The sequence below is a fragment of the Gossypium arboreum genome, chromosome 10 (genome assembly GCF_025698485.1).
Source record: "Gossypium arboreum isolate Shixiya-1 chromosome 10, ASM2569848v2, whole genome shotgun sequence".
Lineage (NCBI taxonomy): Eukaryota > Viridiplantae > Streptophyta > Magnoliopsida > Malvales > Malvaceae > Gossypium > Gossypium arboreum.
Genome location: NC_069079.1, coordinates 127,066,420 through 127,074,817, shown reverse-complemented (window position 1 = coordinate 127,074,817; position 8,398 = coordinate 127,066,420). Strand labels below are relative to the sequence as shown.

Below are 8,398 nucleotides of genomic sequence, written 5' to 3'. Positions count from 1 at the left end.
GATATATCAAATCAATGGTTTGGTCTTGACATGCATAATCGAAGCAAGCTCTAGAGAATAACAAATCAATATTAACTTACTCATAACAACAATAAAAGTGAGCATGAAAGAGATAATATATGCTCTAAAGGTTCAAGATCTCACAAAAATTATGGCTTTTTGATGTTAACCCTGTGAATTTCAATTCCAAGATAATACCTAAACTTGGGGAAATAACCTAAAACTTTAATACTCAAAAATCAACTTACCATGTTTGATTCTCTAATTACTTAAAGTTTAAACCATCAATGCATAAATACCTATGTTTTAATTCAAGACATATCAATAAAAATCATAAATTAATCAAAATTCATTCTAATAGTGATTGAGTGATTCATATGAGAATAAGACAAAATTCAGGGATTTTTCTGATAGTGATATAAATAACCCCCACACTTAAGATGTACATTGTCCTCAATGTACAAAAATAAAGTTAGTGGAAAAATATAAATATAAGATCGTAAGATAGGGAGAGAAGTGAAACTTCCTGAATGTTAAGTGGATTCCTTGAATAGTAGTTATGGAAAGTGATCGACTAAGGCAAGGAGGAGGATACTCCGGTGGTGGTAGAGGGTGGGTCCCACAACTACAGTGTCCAGTGAAGAGGTTATCGTGGTGGTCGAGCAGGACATGGCAGTCGTGGAGGACCTTTTCCAGTGGAGTTGTAAATTCCTAAGTAATAGTGAGCTTTAGAGCTCTTTATAACTGCAACAAAATCAATAATTCTTTATGAATATAGAGAAGCATGATTACTCAGAAAGAAATAGCCAAAAACATAAATTACTTAATAAAATTGTAAAACCTAAAATAAAATAAGATTAGTCTTAAAGAAAAATAAAACTAAAAGAAAGTTAAACAAATAAATAAAAATAAAAGCAAAAATAATAAATAAACAAGTCTTTAAAAATCGTCATCACTAGATGGTTCGTGAGGTAGGGTGGCGATGAGATGTGCAAATGTTGACAGATCTGATGTAGGGTCGCATCAATGTGATCAAAGCGCTAAAAACATTGCTGCTCGAATTGAGTAAGGCACTCAGAAATGTCAGAAAGTGAAGCAGTCGCATAAACTGGACGGTGAGTAGGTGGTGGCTGAGATGGTGGAGGAACATCATCAGTAATGTCCTCGAGGTTCTCCTGCTCGGCTGATTGGACAAGGAAGTACTGAGGAGGGTGAAAGCCGCGTCATCGCTCTATCATCCTCATATGAATCATACTAGAGATGCCCTATGGGGACATCTGACTGATGAGGGTGGGGAGGATGATTGCGCCACCGTGTTGAGGAGACCAAAGTACCTCGCCAGGCGAGTCACATAAAGGCCGATGGAGATGACCCCCTTCCTATGCCGCTCCGTCTGATGGCGTATGGCTAGGGCAATGAAATAGGCGAGGTCAAAAACATGCCCATGTGCCATGCTCCATAAAAAATAGGCATCATTAGTGTTGACGATGCTGGTGCTCTCTCGCCATCCTATCAATGTGTGGGCTAAGATGGCGGGTAAGTACCTCAAGGATGGGTGAGAGCTGATGCCTTGGAGCGGCTAGGGTTATAGGTGGCCGAGACAGGGACTAAGACACTCCAGCACCGTGAAGGAGAATAGTGGATGTGGCGATGGAGAGTGTCGAGGTCGTTCTCATCCATGAATTCCTCCGTATATAAGCCCAATGCGATACCGAACTCGGGGACGCTCAAGTGGAGGACTAAACCACCGAGACAGAACTGAACCATTTCAGGATCATTGAAGTTGGTCATAATGGTCTGAAGATGGAACGTCGAGTAGGTTCTAACGTGAGCTCGAGATACGTCGACTCGACGATCTCGAAGAAGAGCCCCTATGGGTCAGTCGTTAGGAGGGCCTGAATCGCATCATCAAGATGGATCTGTTCTAGTACGGCCCAATCAATTCATTGGCCCACTTCTAAGGGTCGGGCCCGTAGTATCTGAAAAAGTTCCTCCTGATTGCCTAATGGGAATTGGAGGAATGGGTGTCGGATCTCCAAAGTAGGACCTGAGGAGGATGATGCTCATTTTCTCTTTTTCGATGCGGGAACCATAGCCTTTTTACCTCGTGGGTTTGACATAATGTGCCTGCGAGAACAATTCTAAAATTCAGTTGGAGGGATCAAAACAACCGGCACATGAGGGAGAAATAATATCTAAGTTAGGCTCAATCAAGCAACGAACTAAGTAGAATGTGAATAACTACTAAATATAGACTAATAAATAATAGGTAAGCAAAATATTACTAAGAGAAGATTATGAACCTAAAAATCAAAACAATACTAATGTTTCAAGACTAAATGGAGCATAGATATGGTGTGATCAACCAAGTTCAACTTAAGCACTAATAATCACTAAATAAGTAAAATTCTAAATAATTAGTAACAAAAATCAATTTATTTAGTCATGAACATAGAAATAACTAAATAAAAATGGAGTAAAAGAGGGGAATCGATGATGGGTGGTGATGAGTTGGTTGGGGGCGTGCTACTCGGTAGTCTACGGGCATGGAGGTGAGCCGTGTGGTGGGAGATGTAAGGGAAAAGGAAGGGAAAAGAAAGGGAAGAAAAGAAAGAGTGGTAGGAGATGAAAGAAACAGAGAAAAAGAGAAGAGAAAGTGAAGAGAAAGGGAAGAAAAGAGAGAGGGAAAGTGAAAAGGGATGGGAAAGGAGGTAAAGGAAGGAAGAAAATAGAAGAAAATAGGGGGTTTAGGGTGCTTAAAGGTGGCCGGTCGGTGGTGGGGGAGGGTTGTGTGGCGGCTACGGTTAGGTTTTGGGGAAGGGGATGATGAATAGTGAGGGGTTTATATAGATATTGGGGCATATAGCCATAGGGTACGCCCGTGTGCCCTGATTTCAGCCCGTCTTTTTCTTGATTTTTAAATTTGGGTGCATTTGAGATTCGGTCCACGCCCGTGTTCTTTGGGCATGCTGGGGCACACAGCCTTGTCGCACAGTCGTGTACTGCATCGTTTGCTTCTCCCACGTCCGTGCTCATGTGGGCACGCTCGTGTTAATTTGATAGGTTCGACCATGGGTGGTGGGCACGAGTGTGTCGCTGGCCCGTGTTGATTCCTCAGTTCCTACCACGACTTATAGGCACGGACGTGTCGCACGCTCGTATTGATTTGGTAGGATTGGCCACGGCCATATTGTACGGTCGTGGCAATGTATCGCATCCCATGTTTGGTGAAAATTTTGCTCTGTTTTCACATGGCCTAAGGCACGCCTGTGTGCCTGGCAGTGTGGGTTTGGAGAACCTGTGTTCAAGAGCTCAGTTAGTGATTTAGATGTTAAACACTAAAATTTAAAGAAGTTAATACTGTTAGTGCTCGGGTTGCCTCCCGATAAGCGCTTGTTTATAGTCTAAGCTCGACTTACCTCGATTTCGTGTGGTCATGGTGGTGCAAGGAGTTTACACTCCTCATTCCTGCTATCAGTTCTATCAAGATAAGGTTTTAGGCAAGCACTATTTACCTTAAAAGTGCAGAATGTGGAATGAGTTACCTCAACTGTACTGTATGGGAAGGTGTTAAGTACCGTAAAAGGGATTGCACCATTCGGTTTAGAAGTGGCAATACGTGGGTCTCCTGCGTCTAACAATACCTTGTCTCCAACCTTAAGTTGATTAGTTGAAAAATCGAGTCCGTCATGGCGTGGTTTCGGTTTATCATATGTTCTCAATTTTTGTGTCCGCCATTCATCTAGTTCCTCGATCTGTAGCCTTCGTTCTTCATAGATAGGTCCTTTGTTATTACGTAAATATGGCTCATTTATGCTCTTCAAACGTGTTTTCTACAAAGAAGATTGCACCACAAGATCAGTATCAGTAGCATGATTTATACAACCACTTTTGATTTTCGATGTGTTACTTGAATTACGAGCTTGAAGAGTGATTGTTTCATCACCCACACGAAGTGTGAGTTCACCTGTACCAACATCAATAATGGTTCTAACAGTTGCTAAAAAGGGCTTTCCTAAAATTAAAGGTACATCACTGTCCTCTTTTATGTCTAGAACAACAAAATCAATTGGGAATATAAATTTATCAATTTTTACAAGTACGTCTTCAATGATACCCCTAGGAAATCTAATGGTTTTATCTGCAAATTGAATGCTCATCCTAGTTTATTTGGGTTTCCCAAGACCTAATTGTTTAAACATTTTATAGGGTATGACATTAATACTAGCCCCAAAATCAGCCAAAGCATTGTTAACGTTTAAACTACCAATTAAACAAGGAATCGTAAAACTCCCTGGATCTTTCAACTTGCTAGGTAGCTTATTCTGTAGAATGACCGAGCAAACTGCGTTCAACTCCACATGCAACGCCTCATCCAACTTTCACTTATTTGTTAAAAGCTCCTTTAAAAACTTAACTGCGTTTGGCATCTACGAAAGAGCTTCAATAAATGGTAAGTTAATATGTAATTTCTTTAATAGTTTAAGGAGTTTACCAAATTGTTCGTCAGTGCGGTCTTTCCTTGTCGTATTGGGGTATGATACTTGAGGTTTGTATTCTTCACTTACCAGTTTTTGCTTACTGTGGTCTACCTCACCTTTACCTTCACTTACCTCAATTCCTTGCCTCGGTTCTGGTTTAGGTTCAACTAATCCTTCTTCATCTCGAACGTTAATCGCATTGAGCTGTTCCCTTGGGTTGGATTCAGTATTACTCGGCAAGCTATCTTGTGGTCGTTCAAAAATTAATTTGGCAAGCTGGCCTATTTGAGTTTCGAGCCCTTGGATCGACGCTTGTTGATTCTTAAGTACTGTCTCAGTATTCTGGAAACGAGTTTCTAACACTGAGATGAACTTCATTAGCATCTCCTCAAGGTTCGGCTTCTTTTCTTGCTGGTAAGGTGGTTGTTGAAAACCCGAAGGATTTTGTAGCCTTTGATTTCCTTGGCCACCCCACAAGAAATTGAGGTGATTTCTCCAACCTACATTATAAGTGTTACTATACGGGTTATTTTCAGGTCTAGAGTTATTATTACCCATATAGTGAACTTGTTCCTCCTTGGTGCTAGGATTGAAGGATTGATATTCTGTGTGTATTCCTCCAATTGAATCACACCTCATCATTTGATGTACCTGCGTGGAACCAAGCAAACCGTCAATCTTTTTATTCAATCGTTCTACCTGATTTGACAGTATAGTAACCGAGTTGACATTATAAACACCTACTGCTTTTGTCGGCTTTGTTCTCATGACTTGCCACTGATAGTTATTCAGTGACATCTCTTCAATAAATTCGTAAGCCTCTTCAGGTGTTTTGTTGTTGATGGTTCCACTAGCGGCTGCATCAATTATTTGTCTCGTTGAGGGGTTCACACCATTGTAAAAGGTCTGAACTTGCAGCCACAGAGGTAACCCATGGTGAGGGCACCTTCGCAGTAGGTCCTTATATCTCTCCCATGCATCGTAGAGTGTTTCTAAATCCATCTGCACAAAAGAAGATATATCATTTCTCAATTTAGCCATTTTAGCCGACAGAAAATATTTAAGTAAGAACTTTTCGGTCATTTGTTCCCAAGTAGTGATTGACCCTCGTGGTAATGACTTCAACCACTGTTTAGCCTTATTCCTTAGTGAAAAGGGAAATAACCGAAGGCGAATGGCATCATCAGAAATACCATTGATCTTAAATGTGTCACAGAGTTCCAGAAAATTTGTCAAATGAGTATTTGGGTCCTCGTCCTGCAAACCATCAAACTGAACAAACTGTTGTATCATTTGAATTGTGTTAGGTTTCAGTTCAAAATTATTTGTAGCAATAGCTGGCCTAACTATACTCAATTCAGTTCCTGTTAAAGTAGGTTTAGCATAATCATTCATAGTATGAGGAGCAGGATTTTGATTTACTGGGTCTGCAGCAATCGCAGGAGGTAGCAGTTTATTCTGATTATCAGCCATCTCCTCAGTTGAAGTGTGAATATCATCCTTTTGCTCTTCCTCTATGTATTGTAGGCTTCTCCTAATTTCTCTTCAGTTTCTGCGAGCTGTACTTTCGATCTCACTATCAAAAAGTAAAGGTCCCGACGGGTTTCTTCTAGTCATAAACTTTGAAAACTTGCCAGAAAATAAAAGAGAATTTAGAAAAAAAATAAAAACAAAATTAAATAAAATAAGAAAATAATGGCTAAAGTAATAAAAATTGAGTGTTCCTAATATTTTAGTTCCCCGAAAACGGCATCAAAAACTTGATTGTCACTCGCGATATGTTTTAATATTTATAATTGATCGTACTTGAAACTAACTATTATCATGATGAAGGCAAGCGTACCTATCGAACAATAGTATAGTTTACAGCAAGACCGGATGTCGAACCCACAAGAACTAAAAGTACTAATATTAACCTTCTTTTTATTATCTAGCCTAAGAATAGTGGGGGTTGTTTTATCTAAACTAATTAATTAAACTAAGAATGCACAGAAAGTAAATTGGGGAAATACTTTAGGGAAAACTGATTGATTTAGATAATACCCAAGGAAGAATCCACCTAGACTTCACTTGTTATTCGACTTTGAACCAGACGATTTATTCACTTGACTTGATCCGTAGAAATCCCTAATTTATATTATTATCCCTCTCGAGACTAATAACGTCTAACCCTACGTCGATTAATTGAAATCTCTTTCTAATTAAAACCTCTAGTGTTGCATTAACTCGATCTATGGATTCCTTTATTAGATTTGACTCTAATCCGACAGATTTATGTCGTTCTATCTCTAGGATTGCATGCAACTCCACTTAATTATGAATGATCTACTCTTAGACAGGGACTATAAATCCTCTAAATAAGCACATCAATACTTGAATCAATATCCTAGAATGTTAAAACAAGAGTTAAGAACATAATTAAGAACAAATCAAGTATTTATCATATAGCTTAGAAAATATTAACAAGATCCGTCTTAGGTTTCATCCCCCTAGGTATTTAGGGGACTTAGTTCATAATTATAAAAGAAAACATCTCAGAAGAATAATAATGACAAAACATAAAGAAAACCCAAAAACCCCTGAAGGAAATTGAAGGGAGATCTTCAGTCTTGAATGAGAATCTGGCTACTGAGATGGATCAATCGGCTTTCTTCGAGTAATTCTTTGCTTCCTACTGTGTGTCCCCTTAATCCTCCTTTTTGGTCTTTTAAATAGGCTTTAGAATGCTTTCAAACCCTCAAAATTGCCCTTTTCTGAATAGAACTTAACTTGGGCTCGACAGGGCCACGACTGTGTGCCACGCCCATGTGCAAATGCTTTAAACCGTGTTCAAGGCTGTGAAATAGACACGCCCCTGTTGAGGTGGCTTTAGGCCATGTTCAAGACTGCTAAAAAGACACGGGCGTGGCCATGTTGATTTCCCATGTTGGCCTATTTTCCCTGTTTTTGGCCCGTTTCTCGCTCTTTTTACCTTTCTATGCTCACCTAAGTATAAGATTTGAAATTAAAGGATTAGGAGCATCAAATTCCATAAATCTAATGATAATTCATCCAAAAATGTGCTAAGCATGGGATAAAAATATGTATAAATTACGACTTATCATTCATCTCCCTTAGGTATCTAGGGGATTAGTTTGTAATCCTGAATAGAAACATTTAAAAGTTAGAATAACCACAAGACATAAAAAAACTCAATAATACTTCGAAAGAAATTAAAGGGAGATCTTTGATCTTGATGGAGATCCACTTCCAAGTTGATTTTGATGGCATTCTTGAAGCATTTTCTTCGATCTTCTATGATGGTTCCCCTTCTGTATTCTTCTAATTGGTATTTATAGTCTTTAGAATGCTCATAAAGCTTAAAAATTTGGTTTTTCCACGTATTTGGGATGTAGGGTGTGAAATCGACACGGGCTGGCACATGGGCATGTGGCCAGACCATGTGGCTCACACGGGCATGTGTCCAGCCCGTGTGGAAATGCCCAGCCCGTGTGGATCCTGAAAACAACTCTTTTTGTTCAATTTTGGCTCGTTTTTTGCTATTTTCGCTCCCAAATGCTCTTCTAAGTATAGAAACATGAATTTAAATGATTAGGAGCATCAAATTCACTAAATTGCATAATTAATCATCCAAAATGCATAAAGAATGAGATTAAAATATGTTACTTTTATAGATTATCAAATTAATTTTTTTCCAATAAAGCCTGAGTTTTTTTTTATTTGGGGGTTATGTTTTGGGTAAACTACCTAGTTGGTCACCCAACTTTTAGGGCACTTTCATTTTGGTCACCCAAAATGAAATCCTTGCAATTTCATTACTCAGAGCACTTTCATTTTAGTCACCCAACTGGTAAATCTCTAACAACAATTAACTCATACCTGTCACATCATGTTTACACTTTCATTTTGGTAACCTA

The 8,398-nt window shown here is 39.0% G+C and overlaps 1 non-coding gene across 1 annotated transcript; it reads left to right on the top strand.

The window, feature by feature from the left end:
• Positions 1–5,409: 5,409 nt before the first annotated feature.
• Positions 5,410–5,516, top strand: LOC128283065 (small nucleolar RNA R71). Its single transcript, XR_008273407.1, has one exon. It is a non-coding gene; the product is annotated as a small nucleolar RNA R71 (small nucleolar RNA).
• The last annotated feature ends 2,882 nt before the right edge of the window (positions 5,517–8,398 follow it).